Genomic DNA, 21408 nt, shown 5'->3' on the forward strand with positions numbered 1-21408 from the left:
GAACCCACATAATCCACAATCTTAGCCCCACGAGCATCTCATTTCAATTCTTATATTGTACATGAATGTCCTTTCCATATTAGTGCCCCATTTTTCACATTTTGCCTTTTATTGGTGATTTTTGATGTTTACAGTAGCCCCCAAGATTAATATTGTATAGTATTCCCACACACCAGAAGACTGTGATGTGTCTTTTTTTTTTTTTTTTTTTTTTTTTTTTTTTGACAGGCACAGTGGACAGTGAGAGAGAGAGACAGAGGGAAAGGTCTTCCTTTTGCCGTTGGTTCACCCTCCAGTGGCCGCTGTGGCCAGCGCATTGTGCTGATCCGAAGCCAGGAGCCAGGTGCTTCTCCTGGTCTCCCATGGGTGCAGGGCCCAAGCACTTGGGCCATCTTCCACTGCACTCCCGGGCCATAGCAGAGAGCTGGCCTGGAAGAGAGGCAACCAGGACAGAATCTGGCTCCCTGACCGGGACTAGAACCCGGTGTGGTGGCGCCGCAAGGTGGAGGATTAGCCTATTGAGCCGCGGCGCCAGCCTGTGATGTGTCTTATGGAGAAAATATGTGTTACCTAAGCTTTGTTCAGGCATGAGTTACAGGGCTTAGTTCAGTGTCACAGAATCAATAAATATTAAATAAGCTGTCTTTAAACAGATACATACATAAAATAAGGTTCATAATAACTAGTTGTCCACAAAGTGGGCAGAGGTTTGCAGGAAGCTAACACTATTTCTTCTTCTAGGAGCAGTGGTTCAGCCTTCACTAATTCTGTGTTCACATAATATAGAACATCACTACAGAGAAAATGAGAATCCACTGTGAGAATCAACTGTACTTGCTAATGCATTTCTGTAGTGGAAAGCTAAAGCAAATTACAGTATGTAATTCTAGAAATCATGTCTAGGAGAGTAGTCATTTTGTAATTTGTACTTATTTTCATTTTATTTGAAAGGCAAAGAGGCAGAGGAGAACACTCATTTTAAATTCAGGTACAACAGACATAGAAGCCTCAGGTTGGTGACCTTGTATATTATCACCTCCCTGCCAGCCCCCCAATTCCTTTAATAGCATCCTTGACAGGTGGTCATTGTTTTCTGATTGAATGCTTCCACTGATGCAGAGCTCACTTCAGCAGGAAGTCCTGTCCACCATGGCTCAGTTCCAATGTCCAAAACAGTCCTCTCCTATGCTGAGCCCAAATCTTCCTCCTGATGGTCTTAGAGCTGAACTCTGGAGGAACCTGTAGCAAACCAGCTCTTCTGCACAACAGCCCTTTAGCAAATCTTGCTTCTGCAGGTTAAGCAGACCCAATTCCCCCATCTTTTTCTTCTGAGAGGTTGCTCCTTAAGAACTCAAGTTTGTTGTGTGTGGTAGCTCTTTTTATGTGCAATCTATATATATTTTTAAAAGATTTATTTATTTATTTATTTGAAAGTCAGAGTTAGAGAGAGGAGCGGCAGAGAGAGAGGTCTTCCATCCGATGGTTCACTCCCCAGATGGCCGCAACGGCTGGAGCTGCGCCAATCCAAAGCCAGGAGCCAGGAGCTTCTTCCAGGTCTCTTACGTGGGTGCAGGGGCCCAAGGACTTGGGCCATCTTCTACTGCTATCCCAGGCCACAGCAGAGAGCTGGATCAGAAGAGGAGCAGCTGGGACTAGAACTGGCACCCATATGGGATGCCGGTGCTTCAGGGCAGGGTGTTAACCCACTGCACCACAGCGCCAGCCCATTATGTGCAATCTATATTTGAACACATAGGTTCAGAAATTCTGAGCTGACAAGTTTGGTGCCCCACCATGACTTGGACACTTTAAAAAAAAAAAAGATTTATTTATTGATTTGAAAGGCAAAGTTACAGAGAGGGGGAGACAGAGAGAAAGACACAGATCTTTTATCTGCTGGTTCACTCCACAAATGGACACGAAGGCCAGGGCTGTGCCAGGAGCTTCATCCAGGTCTCTCACATGGGTGCAGGGGTCCAAGCACTTGGGCCATCCTCTGTTGCTTTCCCAGGTGCATTAGCAGGGAGCTGGATCAGAAGTGGAGCAACTGGGACTTGTACTGGTGCCCATATGGGATGCTGATGTTGCAGGTGGTGGTTTAACCTGCTGTGCCACAATGTCAGCCCCGAGACACTGTTTTCTTTGAACACAATTTATTACATTTGGTTGATTTTCTTGCTGGCTGCTCACACTGAATGAAGTATCCATAACTTAGTGTCACATTCTTAGGTCAAGCCAAGTCATCTGAATCCTACCCCTTTTCTAAGGACTTTTCTGAACAAAGATAGAGTGTACTTATGTTTATTGCAATCATTTATTGTTACCTTTTTAAACTGTCATTACAACCCATGGAAATTATTTTAAATAATCATTCTGGCATCTGTCATGCTCTGATCTCTTTAAGTTTTGTATCCTCCTCAAACTTAATAGGTATCTTGACTCAAAGCCTTGATAAAAAATATTACTCAGGACTGGACAAAGAGAGAAAATATATGTAAGCATTGTTTTTCTTGAGTATTCACTCAAGATTAGTATCATGCCATTAATCAGCACTCTGTAAGAATCTTTCCCTGCAAGTCTAAACCCATATCCCTCCCTCTTATCCAGAGAGGTGTCTTATCTGCCTGACCAACATGCTGGTCTGATAATGTAATAACCCCATCAAGAAAGAAAGTGGTAGTTCTCTGTAATGACTTGAAAATAAATCATGATGACCTGTTGCATTTCCCCTCAACACACTGTGTTCAATGACTTATACTAGAAATTGGCTAGGGATTGGCATCAAGTTTACTAGTCTGTATTGCTAAAATCTATTTGCCTCCATTTTGAAGAAAAATCACAGTGTTTTCCAGTGTATAATCATAGGGAAATCTAACTGGAAAAAAGATAAAGCAAGTAGCCTAAAGAGGAAATTTAAACTCAAAGAAGTGAGAGCAATCCAGGACTTACCTCTCACCAACTCCATTTTATTTGCTTTCAGAATCGCTCTTGTATTGCCATCCTTCCTCTGCCATTAGAAATGTGACAATGATCTGAATCTGTCCTGTCTCTCATACCTAACCTAGAATTTGGCTTGGGTCTTCTGTCATGTGTGACAGAAAAGTTTTGACTTACAAAGGAACAGGTGGTTCCTTAAAGATCAGAATTAACATTACAAGAATAAGGTAGAAAAAACAATGGATTCTCTTACTGTCTTGGTCTCCAAACTCTTGCTCATCTAATTTACCATCCCATTAAGGCCAGAGTTATTGTTCTGAAATACTAGACCTATCGCCTAAATTCCTCTGCTATTGCGTTTAGCATAAAATCCAAGTTTTGGGCATTGCAATCAAAGCCTTCTCAGTCTATTGCCAGCTTGTCTTCATTCCCCCAGGCATGTCAGACTTCTCCCATTTTCCAAAGTAATCCTGCATGCTCATGCCTTTGTATATTGTGTTCTTTGATCTGGGAATGTCTTTGCCCTGATACTGGCTGATGGAATCAAGCCAGCTCCAGTCAAAACTTTCCTGAAGTCCTAGTCCTTATCACTTGTTTTTTCCATTATAATCCAATGAGAGCAGATAATTTGCATCTCTCTGACCAGGAAGCACTCATACTTCTGGTGTACTTATCTTTTCTCTCTTGCATTCTGCTGCTAGAAAGGTGGCTTCAAGCTTGTTTAGCAATAACATAATTCATGGCAATAATGAGCAATATACTGTGATTCAAGAGTCCCATTTATATACATCTAATATTTCATCAATTTTAAGAAACGCTTTCTCCATGTTAACATCTCTGAAATCAGGATATACCAGTATATTTTTAAGATTTATTTATTTTTATTTGAAAGGCAGAGTTATAGAGAGTCTTCATCTGCTGGTTCACTCCCTAAATGACTGCAATAGCCAGAGCCAGGCCAGTCCAAAGCCAGGAGCCAGGAGCTTCTTCAGTGTCTCCCACGCGGATGCAGGGGCCCAAGGACTTGGGCCATCTTCTACTGCTTTCCCAAGCCATAGCAGAGAGCTGGAACGGAAGTGGAGAAGCCAGGACTTGAACTGGTGCCCCTATGGGATGCCAGCACTGCAAGTGGCAGCTTTACCCACTACACCACAGTGTCGGCCCCACCAATACCATTTTAAACATTTATTTATATTTATTTGAAAGGCAGATCATCACAGAGAGAGAAACAGAGACAGATCTTGCATCTGCTGGATCATTTCTCAAAAGTCCAAATCAGCCCAGGCCAGGCCAGGCTGGAGCCAGGAGTTGGAAATTCAATCCAGGTCTCCCACCTAAGGGGCAGAGACCAAGTACTTGAGCCATCACCTGCTCATTTGCAGGATGTAGAGTCAGAAGAACTGGGACTTGAACCCAGCCACTTTGATAGGGGATTCAGGCATCCCAAGTGGCATCTTACTCACTGTGCCAAATTCCTGTCCCCATATTTTGATAGGGTTTCACTTTCTTAATAGTTCATAAAAAAAAGTCATAATTGATGACATGTTTTCTGAAATATGGTACATAGCCAAAACAGAAGTTTCACAAAACAATGTTTACCCTTTATTATGAGAAATGCTGTTTTATTCAATTTTTTGCTCTGCTTCATTACGAAAAAATGCAGATGATAATCCACTAAAATGATTTCATTACTCATACTCACTAATGGGTTGTAACTTGCAGTTTGAAAAACTACTGAGAACTGCAACTATTTACAGCCACACAATAGGATTAAGAACTGACTACAGTAACATGATTTTACAGTTCAACTGTGTGTATGAACATGCCTTCAATTCTAAGAAATTCATGCCCAAGAAGATGAAGTTGCAAATTACTGCAGTTTCAAGAACTTCCACAAAATCCATTTATCAGGATAGTACTTCCAGACTTTATCAGGGCCAACAGGCCACCCTCCCCCCCCCACACACTTAGATTATTGGGCTTAGCTGAGTTTACTTTTTTTTTTTTTTAAGACTTATTTATTTGAAAAGCAAAGTTAGAGGCAGAGAGCAGAGGCAGAGAGAGAGACTTTCCATCTGCTGGTTCACCCCCCCAATGGCTGCAACAGCAGGAGCTGGGCTGAAACCAGGTTCTCCCTCTCCGGAGCTTCTTCCAGGTCTCCCACATAAGTACAGGGGCCCAAGGACCCAGGCCATCCTCGCTGCTTTCCCAAGCACATTAGAAGAGAGCTGGATTGGAAGTGGAGCAGCTGGGACTCAAATCGGCGCCCATTTGGGATGCTGGCACTGCAGGAGATGGTTTTACTCACTGTACCACAGCTCTAGCCCCTGAGTTCACTGTTGTAGGCTTGCTTTAAAATTCTCCCTCCTCTTCCTCTGTCCACCTATCCTAAATTATTGATTATATCACAGACTCTATCGCAATAGGGGCCCCTCACTGAAAGACTTGTCTTAAATCTGACCCACCAGATCTTAGGCTGATCCCATCCCTGACCTCCCTCTTTTGAGTTTTTTTTTTTTTTAATTTATTTATTTGAAAGGTGGAGTTATAGAAAGAGAGAGGCAGAGGCACAAGGGAGAATAATCTTTCATCTGCTGGTTCTCTCCCCAAATGGTGGTCTGAAGCCAGGAGCAAGGAGCTTTTTTGGGTCTCTCACGTGGGGGCAGGGGCCAAAGCACTTGGGCCATCCTCTGCTGCTTTCCCAGGTGCGTTAGCAGGAATGCTGGATTGGAAGTGGAGCAGCCAGGACTCAAACAGGAGCCCATATGGGGTGCTGGTGTTGCAGAGACAGCGGCTTACCTCGCTATCGGCAGTGTAGGCTCCTTGAGATGCTTTTACAACTGTCAACTTAGTGATCTTCCTTCATTGCTGTACCGTAACCTCGGCTTTGCATGATCAACACGTTGGTCTTTACATAGAAGTGTAGTTAACCTTTCATTGTTTAGTGTCTTGAAGGAAGGCACAGAACTTACTCACTCTGCTCCTCCAGGAGAGCCAACATTGATGGGAGGGACAGGTGAGAGGTTCCAGGAGTGGGAGGGGAGCTCAGAGCAGGGGTTGCAAGGAACTCTTGTGGCAGGTGGACTGCACCCACAAGCTGGAAACCTTGCAGGTGAAACAAGCCTCCTCTCCGGGTATTCTCACCTGGTAATCAGGGCTCAGTGGTTTTTTTTTTTTTTTTTTTTTTTTTTTTTTTTTAATGTATTTGAAAGTCAGAGTTACACAGAGAGAGGAGAGGCAGAGAGAGAGGTCTTCCATCTGATGGTTCACTCCCCAGATGGCTGCAACGGACGCAGCGGTGCCCATCCGAAGCTAGGAGCTAGGAGCTTCTTGCAGGTCTTTTACGCGGGTGCAGGGGCCCAAGGACTTGGGCCATCTTCCACTTCTTTCCCAGGCCATAGCAGAGAGCTGGATCAGAAGAGGAGCAGCCGGGACTAGAGCCAGCGTCCATATGGGATGCCGGCACTTCAGGCCAGGGCGTTAACCTGCTGGCCCCATGGTCTCAGTGTTTTAAATAGAAAAATAGGACATTCAAGCTCACCCCAAGCACTTAATTTCAAGTCACCACGCAATCTTTGTAGTGGTTTTTGCCTCACTCTTTAAGATGTGTCTCATGGATAAGGGGCTGTTGTGGGTCTGGTTCTCTTTGGGGTGGTGATTAAGTCACTGAAAAAAAGCGGTTGGCCTGCGACTCCAGCTTCATAAAATACCACTTCGATTTCACACAAGCACTGGAAAGGTGCCTTGGACTCCAAAAGCCATGACGAGCAAAATAAGCTCGCTTAGTCACGCGCTGGGCCCAAGAAGGCACCAGTCTCCCCTTTCCTCTACATCCCCCCGGCCACCCCCTTCCCCAACTGAGCGGCACTGGCCTCGTCCCAGCCCCTGCAACCAGCCAGGTCCTCTCCAGCCTCGGTCCCGGCCCACACGCTGGAACACCCACCCCCTCCACCCCTCGTCTGTTTATCTCAGCACCTTCTGGATCCAGCAGAGGCCACCCACGGCGACCTCTCAGAGATGCCTTCCTCCGTGCCCGCAGGCAGACTGACGACCTCCTTCCCACTCGGCGTTTGCCTCCAGCCGGTCCACCTGGATCTGCAGTCTTCCCGCTCCCAGCCCATTCAGGGAGCAGGGACGGAGGCCTGTTTCTCTCGCATTGCCCTGGGCCTTGCACGTAGTAGGTGCTCAGTAAAAAACCCTCTCAGAGAGTTCGATCACTCGGTGCCCGGGTGCGGGGACAGGTGGTGGAGCAGCCAGGGCCCCGACCATCCTCCCCGCCGGCCCACGAGCGCAGCCCGCGAAGCGGCTGACGAGCCCGCGTGCCTCTCCCGCCGCCCCCGCGGCGCGCGGAACCCAGTCACGGGCGTTGGAAATTCCGGCGCGTGCAAGCGCCGGGGGCCGAGCGGGGGCGGGGGAACCCGTGGAGTGAGCCTGTGACGTGGCGGGGGCGTGGCCCCGCGAGGCTCCGCCCCCGCTCCCTCGCCCTCTCTCGCGGGTCGGGGTTACATGGCGGCGACTGCGGCAAAGCGAGAGCCTCCGAGACGCCGCTGCCGCCAGCACAGCCGGAGACCTGAGCCGACACTGGGGGCTGTCCGCGAGCCCCGCACTCCCTCGATGAGTCGGAGAAGTCCCGTGAGTGTGTGTTTGTGTGTGTGTGTACGTGTACGTGTGCGGGGCGCGTCGGCGGGGCGACTCGGGAGGGCGCTGCGGCGGGCCCGGCGGCGGCGGCGGCGGCGGCGGCGGCGGCGGAGCCGGCGGAGCCGGCTCCCTCCTCCATTGTGCGTGACCCTCCGGCGGCCGCAGTTCAACAAAGGCGCTTTTGTTCCGTCTCCCGCCCGCCCCCTGCCCACCCGCTCGGGCCTGGCCGGCGCGTCCCCGCGTGGGCCGGCGGGCGGCGGGCCGGGGTCTCCCCGCGTGGGGCCAGCGGAGCGGCCGGCGCGCCCCTCCCACCCGGCACGCCCCTCGCCGGGCGCCCCGGCCGCGCCGCGCCTCCCCGGGCCCGGGTCCCGCTGACCGGCCGCGGCCCCGCCGCCTGCGCCCGGCTCGGCGGGTTCGAAGCCCGGCAGGGCCGGCGGGCGCGGGGCGGCGGCCGGGCGGGGCGGCCCGGGCAGCGCGCGGTGGCGCGGAGTCTCGCCTTCCTGGCACGCCGCCTTTCGGAACGCTCCGCGTCTCCTCCCCCTTCCCACCCCGGTGACTCGGCCTCAGCTGACTCCGGCCGGCTGGGCAAAGTCTCCTGTGGACTCGGCAGAGTGCGCAGCGCGCGCGCCGCTCTCCGGGCTCGTCCCGGAGCCCCGAAGTCCGCCCAAGTTTGGAGTGCCAGGAACCGGTGCCCCCGCAGCCCCGGCTGCTCCCGGGACCTGCCGCGGTGGTCTGCGGAAGTCCCCCGACGGCAGCCTGGCAGCCCCCGCTTGGCAGCGCATTTCAGTCTGACGTGTGAGCTGGGTTGAAAAGTGCAGGTGCGTTGGCCACCTTTTGTCCTCGGCTAGCGTGGGACTCCCCGCCGGTTCAGGTGTCAGGGGCCAGCGTTTTGGTTCCTTTCCTCTTTTATTTTCCTTTTGCGTAGCGCTTGTAGGGAAAAAAGGCCAGTGAAGGAACTGGTGAGGTGGAATTAGAAAGCTGCTGGGTTAAGCAGCAAAATTCACGTTCGGTGCTCCAAGCGCCTTTAAGTCAGTCTCAGTATTCTTCTTTTTTAAACAGTTACAGTTGATTTGTCGGGGCGTAGGGGGCAGCAGGAGGAGGCCGTACGTGAAGAGCAAACAGGTTGGGCCTTCCAGCTTGTTTTATTTTTGTTAAAGTTTTGGTTGGCCATAGGCTCTTTCTAACGTTGGGACTCTGGGATGGAAAGAGTGAGGTGAGTGGTGGAATGCAAGGCTGCGAATAGAGCCTGGCCTTCAAGGCTTTCTTTTTAGAGCGGTCAGATTTTAATGTTTGAAAAAATAATTTTGAATTGGGTGGAAGAAACGTTGGATTTTTTTGGCTAGTAGTTGTTCAGACTTGTTTATGAAGTGCTGAGGAGTGTAAAGTCCTTTCACGTGTACGTTACATCATTTAATAATAATTGCCTTATGAAACTTGTGAAGTTGCTCCTTGGTGTCCTAAGTGCACTTGTTCTAATTGAAGTCGTCTAGGAATTATGCCAGATTTGAGCAGGACGTATTTTATCATCGAGGTGTTACTGGTGAGGGGGAAAAACAGCAACAGTAATTTTGGAAAATGGAGAATTGTTTTAAACTTAATGGGTCTGTTTTGGAGTGCACTTATTTGCACAAGAGGATAAAAGGTAGTCTTTGGCTACTTTCTGTTGTTAAAAAACAATCTGGAGAAGATCACTTTGTAGATCAGTCAGTTTTGCAGTAGAGAAAGCACATGTCTAAAGACAAGCATTTGCACTAAAAGTGTTGTGGGGTTTCACCTAAGCTCACTAGCCTCCGGAAAATTCAGAACTGACGAAGTAGTAAGGTTTGCTGACTCAGGGTGCGTTTTTGGAGGGGTTGTTGAAGGGGATGGGGTCGGGTAGGAGGAAGCTTAAAGTGCTGCGAGTTTTGAGTTGGATGGTGACTCATTCTGCCCACGACTGCTACGTGGCTCTTTTTTTTACTTTTTTTTTTTTTTTTTTTAATGATAGGCCAAAATGTTTCTGTCTGAATTATGATTCTCCTTTCTTCCCTGATGAGGAACAACAGTCTCTCTGAAAAAGTAATGGCTACTTAAATTGCTTTTAAAAAGGGTATCTTAACCTACAGGTTGAATTGTGTAACATTTGTTGACAGGCAAGGTAAAAATCAATTGCTGATTAGCTGATGAAATTAAATGTTTGATACTGGCAGTTCTTTGGCTACTTTGGAGAGAGATTTGTTACAGGTTATTTATAAAGGACTGATAGTACTTTATGGTGTGGGTAGAGGTTGACCTTATGTTTTAACTAGTTATGTAAAAGCTATCTTTATAATATCTAGAAATTATTGGTTTAAATAAGTGTTGTAAATATGCTAACAGTTTTCATATTCAATCAGATATATTTCCCTGTCATGGAATTGCAAAAACATCATTCATTCATAGTGCTTTTTGGTGATCTCTATGAATTTTCTGTTTTAATAAGGACAACTTCAAATAGGCATTGTTGCATTATTTTTCATAAGTTTTTTTTTTTTTTTTAAATAAGCTGAATGTACAGTTCTAACTTTAGGGCTTAATTGAAACTTGATAAAATATTTTGATTAATTCTAAAACAGCTAACGTTTAGCTGGTTGTCTTAAGATTGAAGAGAAAAAAGGGGTTGAGAATGGCAGAGTGTTTTTTAAAAATATTTTTAAAAAATTTATATTATTTGAAAGAGTTACAGAGAGGCAGAGAGAGAGAGAGAGATCTTCCATTCACTGGTTCACTCCCCAGTGGCTGAAGCCAAGAGCCAGGAGATTTTTCCAGGTCTCCCATGCGTGTGCAGGGGCCCAAGGACTTGGGCCATCTTCCACTGCTTTCCCAGGTCACAGCAGAGAGCTGGATCGGAAGTGGAGCATCAGGGGCTCAAACTGGTGCCCTGTGGGATGCTGGCACTGCAGGCGGCAGCTTTACCCACTATGCCACAGTGCCCACTCCTTTTTTAAAATATTTATTGGGGCTGGTGCTGTGGCATAGGAGGGTAAGCCTCTGCTTGCGGCATCAGCATCCCATATGGGCACTGGTTCGAGTCCTGGCTGTTCCTCTTCCCGTCCAGCTCTCTGCTGTTGCCTGGGAAAGCAGTAGAAGATAGCTCAGCTGCTTGGTGCCCTGTACCCACATGGGAGATCTGGAGGAAGCTCGTGGCTCCTGGCTTCGGATTGTCCCTGCTCTGGCTGTTGCGGCCATCTGGGGAGTGAACCAGTGGATGGAAGACCTCTCTGTAACTTTGCCTCTCAAATAAATAGATAAGTCTTATAAAAAAAAAAAAGCAGAAAAAGAAAAAGGTATTCTAATCCACTGTTTGAGAGGCAGAGAGCAGAGCAGAGAGATTTTCCATCCACTGGTTCATTTCCCAAATGGCTGCAACAGCCAGAGCTAGGCTGGTCCAAAGCCAGGAACTTCTTCCAGGTCTCCCATGTGGGTGCAAGGGCTCAAATATTTGGCTAGCCTTTGATGCTTTCCCAGGCACATTAGCAGGGAGCTGGATTGGAAGTGGAGCATCTGGGACCTGACCTGTTGCCCGTATGGGATGCTGGCATTTCAGGCAGCAGCTTTACCCACTCTGCCACAATGCTGGCCCCGAGAATGGCAGGGTTTTTAAAAAATTGGCTTAAAAATGTTTGTTTACTTGAAAGGCAGAGAGAGAGGTTGATTTCCATCTGCTGGTTCACTCCCATTTACCCCCAGTAGCCAAAGCCAGGAGCCGGGCACTCTTTTCTGGTCTGCCAGATGGATGTCAGGGACACAAGTACTTGAGTCAACATCTGCTGGCTCCCAGGGCGCATTAGCAGGAAGCTGGATGGGAAGTAGAGGCAGGACTGGGTCCCAGGCACTTCAATATGGGATGTGGGCTTCCCAACCTTTGGCTTAACCCACTGTGCCACAGCGCCTGTCCTGGTAATTTGTTTTAGAAGTGAGAAGGAAAGAAAATGTATCCAACTCATCTCCCCTAGTCTTTCTATATTTACTGTTTATTTTCTCAGAGTAATTTATTTGAGTTTTGTGGGCAGTAAAGTGTGTAAATGTGAATTAAATCTTTGGAGATATTTTGGAAGAGCACTGTGATTTTTATAGAAGGATTTTAATAAGATTCTAAAAGAGTTAAAAATGGAAGTATGGGGCAGCTGAGATGCCTGTTGGGTGTCTGCGTCCTGTATCAGGTTTAGTTCTCGGCTCCAGCTCTGGTTTCCAGCTTTCTGCCAGTGCAGTCCCTGGGGGCAGCAGGTCCTGGCTCAGGTGATTGGGTCTCTGCCACTTGTGTGGGCGACCTGGATTGAGTTCCAGGCTCCCAGTTTCAGCCCATTCTTGGTCATTAAGGGCATTTGGGGAGTGAACCAGCAGGTGGGGAATCTGTCTCTCCGCTTGTGAGGGGATGGGAATATGTGTATTGAAGATTTTCAGAGCATCATACTCAGAGGTTGACTGTAATCCCAGTGGTGTTTTATTTTTTAGAATGTAGGTAATCAGCTGTCATGCATAATCCATAAGGTAAAAACAGACTGGTATCTTAGCCTTTTGCTTTTCTTTGGTGGTATTATGGTGCGCCTTCTCCCCATGGCTGTGCAGTTCCTTGTTTGCCTTCCCTATTGAACCTTGAGTTATTCTAGGGCCCCTGTTAAATGGAACGAAGGTGCCTTGGAAAGAAATTCCCCGTGATGTTGTTGGCTGCCCTCTGTGAGCTCCTTCAGTTTGTTGGGTGGGCTGTTGCGTGACACTCCAGCCTGTCCATGGCGTGGGGATTTTGGTCAGTTTTAGTGCTCAGAGCTCTGAGGCTTCACAAAAACAGCCACAACAATGTTATTGTAAATGGCTTTTTCCAAGGAGTTGCTTTCGTGTGGAGCTGATGCTTTCACAGTAACAGTGGTGTGGGCTGAGTCCAGCATTGGTTTTTTTTCCCCTCTATGAACTGCATACTTAGAAAAGATAATTTGCTTCTCTGATAAAATTGTATTTTAAAAAATTAAAAAAAAAAAGATTTATTTGAAAGGCAGAATTACAGAGTGGTAGAGACAGAGAGCTCTTCCATCCGCTGGTTCACTCCCCAAATACCTGAAACAACCTGGGTTGTGCCAGGCCAAAGCCAGACGCTTCCTCCAGGTCTCCATAGGTTGGACACAAGTGCTTGAACCATTTTCTGTTGCTTTCCCAGGTGCATTAGCAGAGAACTGGATCAGAAGTGGAGCAGCTGGGATTCCAACTGACACCTGTATGGGATGCCAGCACTGCAGACAGTGGTTTAACCTGTTGCTCCATACTGCTGGCCCCTTTAATTTTTTTTAAAGATTTATTTATTTGAAAGAGAGAGGGAGAGAGAAATCTTCCATCTGCTGGTTCGTTATTCAGATGCACGCAGCAACCAGTGGTGGGCCAGGCCAAAGTCAGGAGCTTCATCCCAGTTTCCCAGACACTTCGGCCATCTTCCACTGCTTTCCCAGGCCATTAGCAGGGAGCTGGGTGGGAAGTGGAGCAGCTGGGACTCCATTCAGCGCCCATGTTGGATGCCTGTGTCACCGGCGGTGATTCTACCCATTGCACCACAGTGGCGATCTGATAGCTTTTGCAACGTTTGTCTTCCATATGGAGTGCTTAATAATCAGGTTCTAAAACGTTGCACAGAGCTTAATGTTTATATAGTAAATCACATTTTTTTTTTCATTTAGATTTAGTATCTTTTTTTGTTTCCACAAAAATTGTCTGTTAGAATCCTAGCATTTACTTCGGGAAAGTTTGCCTCTGCAGAGAGTGGAAACCTATATGCTTTTAATTTTGTATAGCTGTGGGACTATAAAATGTTAGTTTTTGAAAGGATTATGGACATTAGGTTGCCCCAGGTACATCATTTGACAGCCGAGAAAGTGAGGCCTGCAGAGATCTAAGACCTTGGTACTGAGAGTGTGATTCCTGGGTCGGCTGTGCTGGCATCACTTTGGAACTTGTTAGAAGCACAGAATTGTAAACTTCTCTCAGGCTGACTGCGCTAGGTTCTCCATTTAACGAGTTTCCAGTGATTAAAATGCACTGTAAGTCAGCAGGTGCTTCTGAACAGGGCATGCATGGTTGCCCAGCTGGTTAGTGACCCGCTGGAAGAACCCAGGTCTTCTGATTGGCTCTTTGCACTAGCCCTCCTGAAAGAAGTCAAGTGGATGTTAGGATTTAGTCAGTGTCTGGTAGAACTTTCTGTGGTGATAGAAATGTCCTATACTGTCTTGTCCAGCTAGGTAGCCACTAGCCTCGAGAACTTGTGCACTAGATGACTAGTGCACCTGGGGAATTGACTTTTTAATTGGATCTATATTTAAATAGCTGTAGGTAGTTTGTGGCTGCCATGTTGATCAGCACAGATCTAGATGATTTTTGCCTGCAGTTAATGTGAAATATTCTGAACTGCAGTATAATACCTAGTTAGACTCAGTTTAATAATTTTCCTCTCTTCATGGACAAATGGAGAGGTGGTAGATTTTTTTTTGTGCTTTTTTCCAGTATGCCCAGATAATATTTTAATATTATGAAGTAGGACTGATTGTTCGCATTGATACTTCTGTGGTCAATAAAACACCTAAGCCGAGTTGTAAGAATGCATATTTCCTCCTGTTTTTCTCCATAAAGGTATTTTCACTTTTATTAAAAAAAATACAAAAAATGGGTGTTGGAGTGGGTGTTTAGCCAAGTGAGTAATATTCTGATTAAGATACTAATGCCCCACGTTGGAATGCTTGAACTTTTTTTTTTTTTTTTTAAGATTTATTTATTTGAGAGGTAAAGTTATATATAGAGAGAAAGAGACAGAGAGGTCTTCCATCCACTGGTTCATTCCCTAGATGGCTGCAATGGCTGGAGCTGGGCCGCTCTGAAATCAGAAGCCAGGAGCTTCTGGGTTTCCCACGTGGTTGCAGGGGCCCAAGGACTCGGGCCATCTTCCACTGCTTTCCCAGACCACAGCAGAGAGCTGAATCGGAAGTGGATCTGCTGGGACTTTGAACTGGTGCCCATATGGGTTGCTGGCACTGCAGACGGCAGCTTTACTCCCTACGCCACAGCGCCGGCCCCAAGAATGCCTGAGTTTTATCCCTTGCTCCAGCTGCTGACTCAAGCTTTGTGCTAATGCAGACCACAGGAAGGAGGTAGCAGGTGAAGCTCAAGTCATTGGGTCCCATTATGTGGAAGATTGTATTGAGTTCCTGGCCCATCCTGGCTGTTGTGGGCATTAAGGAGTGAACTAGTAGATGTCTCTCTGCCTCTCAAATAAATAAATATTTTTAAAGTGGCCGTTGTGGGTAGTATTGAGAGAATAGTTTTGTGTTTGTCCTAGTACCTCCAGGTTTGTGGGTACTTGTTGATAGCTGCCAGATTGATCTACTATTTCTTATTTCTAGGTACAGAAGCTGCGGGTTCTTAACCTTCCACCTTATTACAGTGGGAAAATTCTAATTTAGAGTCAGACTGACCTGTATCTAAATTCTGGCATTTACTATATGTGTAATTTTATCAAGTTACTTTACACTTTGGCACATTAGTGCTCTTCTTTGGAAAATGAAACTTACAAGATTGTGGTTAGGAGTAACCGAAGTAATTTGTCACTTAAAATATGCCTGACACATAGTAGATAATCAGTAAATATGTGAGCATCATTCCCAACCTCCCTGCTTTTTTTTTTTTTTTAACCGCATTGTGCTCCAAAGGAACAAAAGGAATGACTGTCTCTTATTTATTTACTTTAAGTTTTTTACGTATTTATTAGAGAAGAAGAGAGTATTCCCATCTGCTGGTTCACCCCTTAAATGCCCGCAATGTCCAGGTCTGGAACAAGTAGCCAGGAAAGCAATCCAAATCTTCCATGTGAATGGTGGGACTACCCATTTACTTGATTTATCACCATTGCCTCCCTGGGTCTGCATTAGCATGTCTGCTTCTCTGCTTGGTTTTTATAACTTCTGAAAATTAGTCTTTTGCTGAGATTCCAACCACAGTTACTACATATTCTCATTTTAAGTGTTGGTGTCTACCAGCTGTTCATTTCGTGCCTTACTTCATTCATGTTGTAGCCCCTGTAGATTCTTCCATTTGTGCTCTGGATTCCTTCTCCTCTTAAGGATCGTTTTCTTGCTTGCATTGTGAATTTTTACTTTTCTTTGGGGTCATATTAGTATCTGATGTGCTCTAGTGCTGTACTGTCCAGTGCAGTAGCCATTAGCTACATATGAATTTAAATAAAAATTAGGGGTGGGTGTTGAAGTAGTAGGTTAAGCTAGATACCAGCATCCGATGGTGGAATTCTTGGGATCCAGGCTCTCCTCTGCTTCCATTCTGGTTTCCTGTTAATACATACCGAGGGAGGCAGCAGATGTGAACTTAATTCACTGCCAACTATGTGGGAGACCTGGATGGAATTCCGGATCCTGGCTTCAGCCTGACTCAGCTGTGGCTTGCAAGCATTTGGGGAATGAACCAGAGGGTAGAAGACATCTTTTTCTCTTTCTGTAGCCCTGCCTTTCAAATAAATAAAAATTAACTTAAAAATTCAGCACTGTATTTCAGTTCAGTAGCCAAATGTGGCTAATAGCTTCCATATTGGGCAGTGCAGATAGAAACGGAACATCTGTGTCATCACAGAAAGTAGGCTTGGACAGCACCTCTCTAGTGAGGCTTTCTTCCTTAGGGGTAGGCCTCACCTGTTTCACATTCTCCCCCTCTTTGTCTCTCTACTTCCTTTTGCTCTTAAACGTGCTCCAGACTGGCTTTCTTCAACATCTCTTCTCTCAAACTCTTGTTCAGTTGCTGGTTGCTTCCATTTACCAAATCCTTCTAACAGGATCTTAGAGCTACCTTGAATGTGGTTGATCACTGTATTCTGCCTGTGCACCTGCTTCCCTCTGCTGATAGGCACATATTCTTGTTTTTCTCTTCCTTTTGTGTTTGCCATGCTTTTTCAGCTACCCTCTTTGTGAGCAGGAGCACATCCCAGCGTTTAGTCTTGGGCTCCTCTGCCCTGCCTCTTTGTTTTTCTAAATTCTTTTCCTAGTGGTCTCACTCTTCATTGTTTTAAATATCATCTATTTATGGATGATTCCCAAATTTATATTTCTGGTTTAGGCTTCTCACCTGAGTTGCAGACATAATATCCAACCTGACTGACAATTTCTGACCTCTTGTTATCTAAGTAGACCTAACATGTACAAAATAGAAATCTTTCTTGGGTATTTTTCTTCTCTAAGCCTTCCCTGTCTCAGTTAAATGACATCTACAACTTTCCTTTGAATCCTGTCTTTTTCCTTATTCTCATAAGGTTTTTTTGGTCTCCAGAGTGTTATTGAATATTTTTAATATGCATTTTTAATGATCTGTTCAATGATTTATGTTCCATCTTCATTTCTGTCACCCTAGTCTCAGTCACCATCATGTCATCTGGCTTACTGAAATAGCCTTTATTTATTTATTTTTAAGAAAACTAGATTGATTTATTTGAAAGGCAGAACAGAAGAGAAATCTTCCATCTGTTTATTGGTTCACTCCCCAAGTGGTCACAGTAGCGAGGGCTGAGCCAGGCCAAATCGAGGAGCCAAGAACTCCATCCGATCTCCCACATGGCTGGCAAGGACCCAAATACTTGGTTGATTTTCAGCTGCTTTCTCAGGTGCATTGGCAGGACACTGGATCAGAAGCAGAAACTTAAACCAGCACTTTGATACAGGATGCTGGTGGCACAAGTGGCAGTATAACCTACTATGCCAAAATGCCAGCACTTAAAATAATTTTTTAAAAATATTTTATTTATTTGAAAGATAGAGTTAGAGAGGGAGAGACAGAGAGAAAGGCCTTCCATCTGCTGATTCACTCACCTAATGGCCACAACGGCTGGATCTGGGCTGGTCTGAAGCCAGGAGATAGAAGCTTCATCCGGGTCTCCCACGAGGGTGCAGGAACCCAAGCACTTGGACCATATTCACTGCTTTCCCAGGCCATGAGCAGTGAGCTTGATTGGAAGAGAATCAGCCTGGACACAAACTGGCACCCACATAGGATGTTGGCGCCACAGGCAGAGGCTTAGCCTACTGAACCACAGCACCAGCCCCCACTTGAAATAATTTTTAACCTAATAGGTCTTTGCTTTAGCTCAGCTACCTTCCTTGGTCCCTTCTGCTCCCAGTAACCAGAATCCTCATTTTAAAATGGAAATGAGATCATGTCAATTGCCTGCTTAAAACCCTTAGTCATTTTCTTCTGCTCTTAGTTACAAAATTCAGAATCTTGCCTTATCCAGCCCTATCTGCCTATCCAATCTCATGTCCTCCTCAGTTCCTACTCCCTTTGCTCTTCATCTTGAAGCTGTATTGACATCTTTCCCTCCAAAATGCAAAGTTTTATGCTGCCTTAGGTTGTTGTAGGATATTATGAAAAAGCCTCATGGATTTCAAAATTTCTTTGCTGCAAAATAAACCTCTTATAATCCCATTTTTGCACATAATTTTTTGAAGTACTCTCTTACTTGCTGTTTGCTTTGGGTTGTTCTTCTCACATCTCTTAGCAGTGCTAGTACTGTCTTGGCATTTGGTTTCAGCAACTCAGAAGGCCATTTCTAGGTGCCCAAATCATAGCATTTGGTCAAGTTTGAAGTTGGATGTGGTTTACTTTTATGTTGGTCTTTCCTCACTAGAATGCGAGCTCTTTGGGAGCAGAAGAATCTTGACTGTCTTTTTCTTCCCTGTAACATCAAACAGTACATGGCACATGCTTAAGTGCTCAGGAAATTTTGCACATTCTATAAAATTTCAAATTTTCAAATCCCCTTTGATTTCTTGAAAGTTCTAAAGGAAAAACTATGTTTAAAAATTGCATTGTAGGGCAAGGGGATTAGCCTAGTGGTTAAGATTCTAGTTGGGATTCCCACAACACTTGCCCTAACAATATTATATAAGCCAGTTCACAAATAATGTAGACCTTGACATTTCCTGATTGTTTACTTCATTGTAGCACTTTGTGCTCTTCTATTTTACTTCTACATGCAATATATATAGACCCCACAATATATTATTTTTGCTTTACAATTGGTAAATTACAGTCATTGAAAGATATTTAAACAAATGAGTAGATTATTCTAAAGGCTTTTTATATTTTTTAAAGTTATTACACTTTCTGGACTTGTACCTTTCTGTAGATCTGGGTGTCATTTTGGTTCAGTTTAAACTTCTTTTCACATTTTTTTGTAGTGAAGCTTTGGTGGAGATTTTTTTCTCTTATCTGTTTGAAAATATCTGTATTTCATCTTCATTTTTGAAGAGTATTACCCTGATAATATTTTTCATTTGATGTCTGAAAAATACTTTATTATTTTCTGGTTTCCATTGTTTCTTGTGATAAATCAGCCATCATTCTGACTATTCCCCAGTTCTTTGTCTCTTTTCCCTGGTTGCTTTAAGAGTTGTTCCTTATTTTTAACAGTTTGATATGGGTTATGATGTGCCTAAGTATGGGTTTGTTTGTATTTATCTTGCTTGGGGTTCATTGAACTTGTGCTTCTGTCAGTTGTGTCTCTTGTTATCAGGTTTAGAAAGTTCTTGTCTAGTGTTCAGGTTTAGAAAGTTCTTGTCTAGTGTCTCTTCTTGGACTTCTGCCCCATCAGTTTCTGAAGCTTGGAGCTCTCTCAGCCTAGCTGCCTACTATTTGAACTACTGGGAATTTTTGCATTCTGCTTCCACCCCAAGTTTCCCTTGTCTGTGTTTTTGCCTTAATTCTTGAAGGCAGAGTTAAAGGGGGGGGGGGGGGGAGGAGAGAGAGAGAAAGGCAGAGAGAAAAGGAGAGAGAGAGAGATTCCTAAGGCTTAGCCTTAGGAGGAATATCTGCCTTAAAAATCTCTGAAGATTAGAAATGCTCCCTCAAATCCCCTTTGGCTGTTGTGAACTCTTAGGGAGCAAACCAGCAGTTAGGACCTTCCTGTCTCAAATGAGTAAAATAAAATAAATACATAAGTAAATAAATAAGTGTTTAAAATCCCAGCCACAGTTGCCTTTGAACTATAGTCTGGAAAGCTGTGCTAGATCCCATAGACACTGCCAGGCTGGACTGATTGATATTAAAATCAGACTGGTGTCAAGGTTTAGGATCTTCGTGATACCTGCTTTGGTTTCAGTATTACATGGGCTGGTAGGACTTCTGTTTTTTAAACTGAATTTATTATATAGGACTCTATTTCAGTGGCACAGTCCTTTCCCACTACCACAATAAATAAAACAGGAGCTGTAACAAAGCTGGAGTGTTTTTGTTTCTTTAGTCTGAGTGGGTGGAAACCAACTGTGCTTCTTCATGTTGTTGGCAGACCTATGTGTTTTTCATGGGGTGAGACTCCTGGTGGAGTGCCTGGAAAGGAAAGTACCATGTCTAGGAATCCGCACTGATGTTCCCCAGTGGGAGGTCAGATTCTGAGAAACCTGACAATGGGGCTTACCTTCTAGAACTTCCTGCCATCAAGTAGAACATGCTATTTACATTAATTCATTCCGTACTGGTTTTGGTGTGTGTTTTTTTGGCTTTTTTTTTTTTTTTTTTTATGTCTACTAATTACCAGGCATTGCTTGGAAATATCAGTAAAGCTTAGTCCTAAATCTGTTTTATAACAGCTACTAAAAACTAGACAGTGTTGCCCTAGAACATGCAAGAGTAGAGGCTTTGCAGGATTAGATTAGATTGAGGAAGGATGGCAAAAGACGAGGGAAGGGAGGAGGAAGGGGAAATGTTAGTGGACAAGGAGGCCCTCCTAGTGCACTCCCGTGTGCCAGCAGTGCGCTTTCCTCTGAGATCAAGTTGTTCATTTTTAATTTATTTGACAGAGTTATAGACAGTGAGAGAGACAGAGAGAAAGGTCTTCCTCTAGTTGGTTCATTCCCCAAATGGCCGCCATGGCCGGTGCTGCGCCGATCCGAAGCCAGGAGCCAGGTGCCTCCTCCTGGTTTCCCCTGTGGGTGCAGGGGCTCAAGCACTTGGGCCATCCTCCACTACCTTCCTGGGCCACAGCAGAGAGCTGGACTGGAAGAGGAGCAACTGGGGCTAGAACCCGGCACCCATATGGGATGTCGGCGCCACAAGGCGGGGAGGATTAACCAAGTGAGCCATGGTACTGGCCCCCCAGCTGAATCTGTTTCTGTCAAAGCTGTTGAAAACCTCTTGGTTCTTCTGCTTCTGGGTCCATGTTGGGATTGCATCTCCCCATGCCCTTGGGTAGAGCTGTGATCATGTCACCTGCTTTCACCAATAAAATGTTCTTAGAAGTAAACTCCTGCTCCTGTGTTTGCTCCAGTGTTTCCTTATCGTTAGATACGCAGTCTCAGTATGAAGGTTTGGGCAGTAGAAAGATAGGAGAGAAGATGAAGGGCTATTATATTTGATAATCTTATAATTATACATTTGTCAAAAGAATTGTATTTGACGTTTAATATACTGCAGTTTCAGTTGTGTCTCTCCCAATCTGGGCATACCACCCACCTTAAGTGCTTGGGAACAAAACCAGTGGAATGAAAGATGTATTATTCTCTGCTTTTATAGATCATAAACTGTTAGGATTACATGGATCTCTTCAGATTCGTTGACTAGTTTATGTGATCTGTGAAGTTTTGATGTTCTCATGTGGATATTTTAGAGTAAATAGCAACAACAGATATGGTGAGCAGCACAAAATGCTGCTTTGAAAGTTTTTCTTAGTTACTGATACTGTGTTAGGGCTTGATATTTTAATTTTTAGGTCCCTCTTTGTCCATAGATTCCTAAGATTATTGGCTGCTGCTAGTTTACACTGCTGGCCCCTGTGAGGTCCTAATCTTGAAA

At 45.2% G+C, this 21408-nt stretch overlaps 1 protein-coding gene and 1 long non-coding RNA gene across 4 annotated transcripts in view; one reads left to right on the forward strand and one right to left on the reverse strand.

Annotated features, from left to right (window-relative positions):
* MAPK6 (mitogen-activated protein kinase 6) overlaps positions 1–21408 on the forward strand; it is a 94236-nt gene that overhangs the window by 47866 nt on the left and 24962 nt on the right. The window contains exon 1 of one of the 3 annotated variants that reach the window (XM_051821999.2): positions 7375–7569. The exons of 1 other annotated variant lie outside the window; for it this stretch is intronic. The gene's annotated coding sequence lies outside the window, so the exon portion shown is untranslated. Of the gene's footprint in view, positions 1–7374; positions 7570–8014; positions 8394–21408 lie in introns of those variants that run through there. One more of the 3 variants, XM_002717751.5, reaches the window with a different exon arrangement.
* Positions 3797–7258, reverse strand: LOC138844686 (uncharacterized). The gene is made up of 2 exons (XR_011380909.1): positions 5737–7258; positions 3797–4002 (listed from the first exon to the last, which is right to left on the reverse strand). It is a non-coding gene; the product is annotated as an uncharacterized lncRNA (long non-coding RNA).

The sequence above is a fragment of the Oryctolagus cuniculus genome, chromosome 12 (assembly GCF_964237555.1).
Source record: "Oryctolagus cuniculus chromosome 12, mOryCun1.1, whole genome shotgun sequence".
In the NCBI taxonomy this organism is placed as follows: Eukaryota; Metazoa; Chordata; class Mammalia; order Lagomorpha; family Leporidae; genus Oryctolagus; species Oryctolagus cuniculus.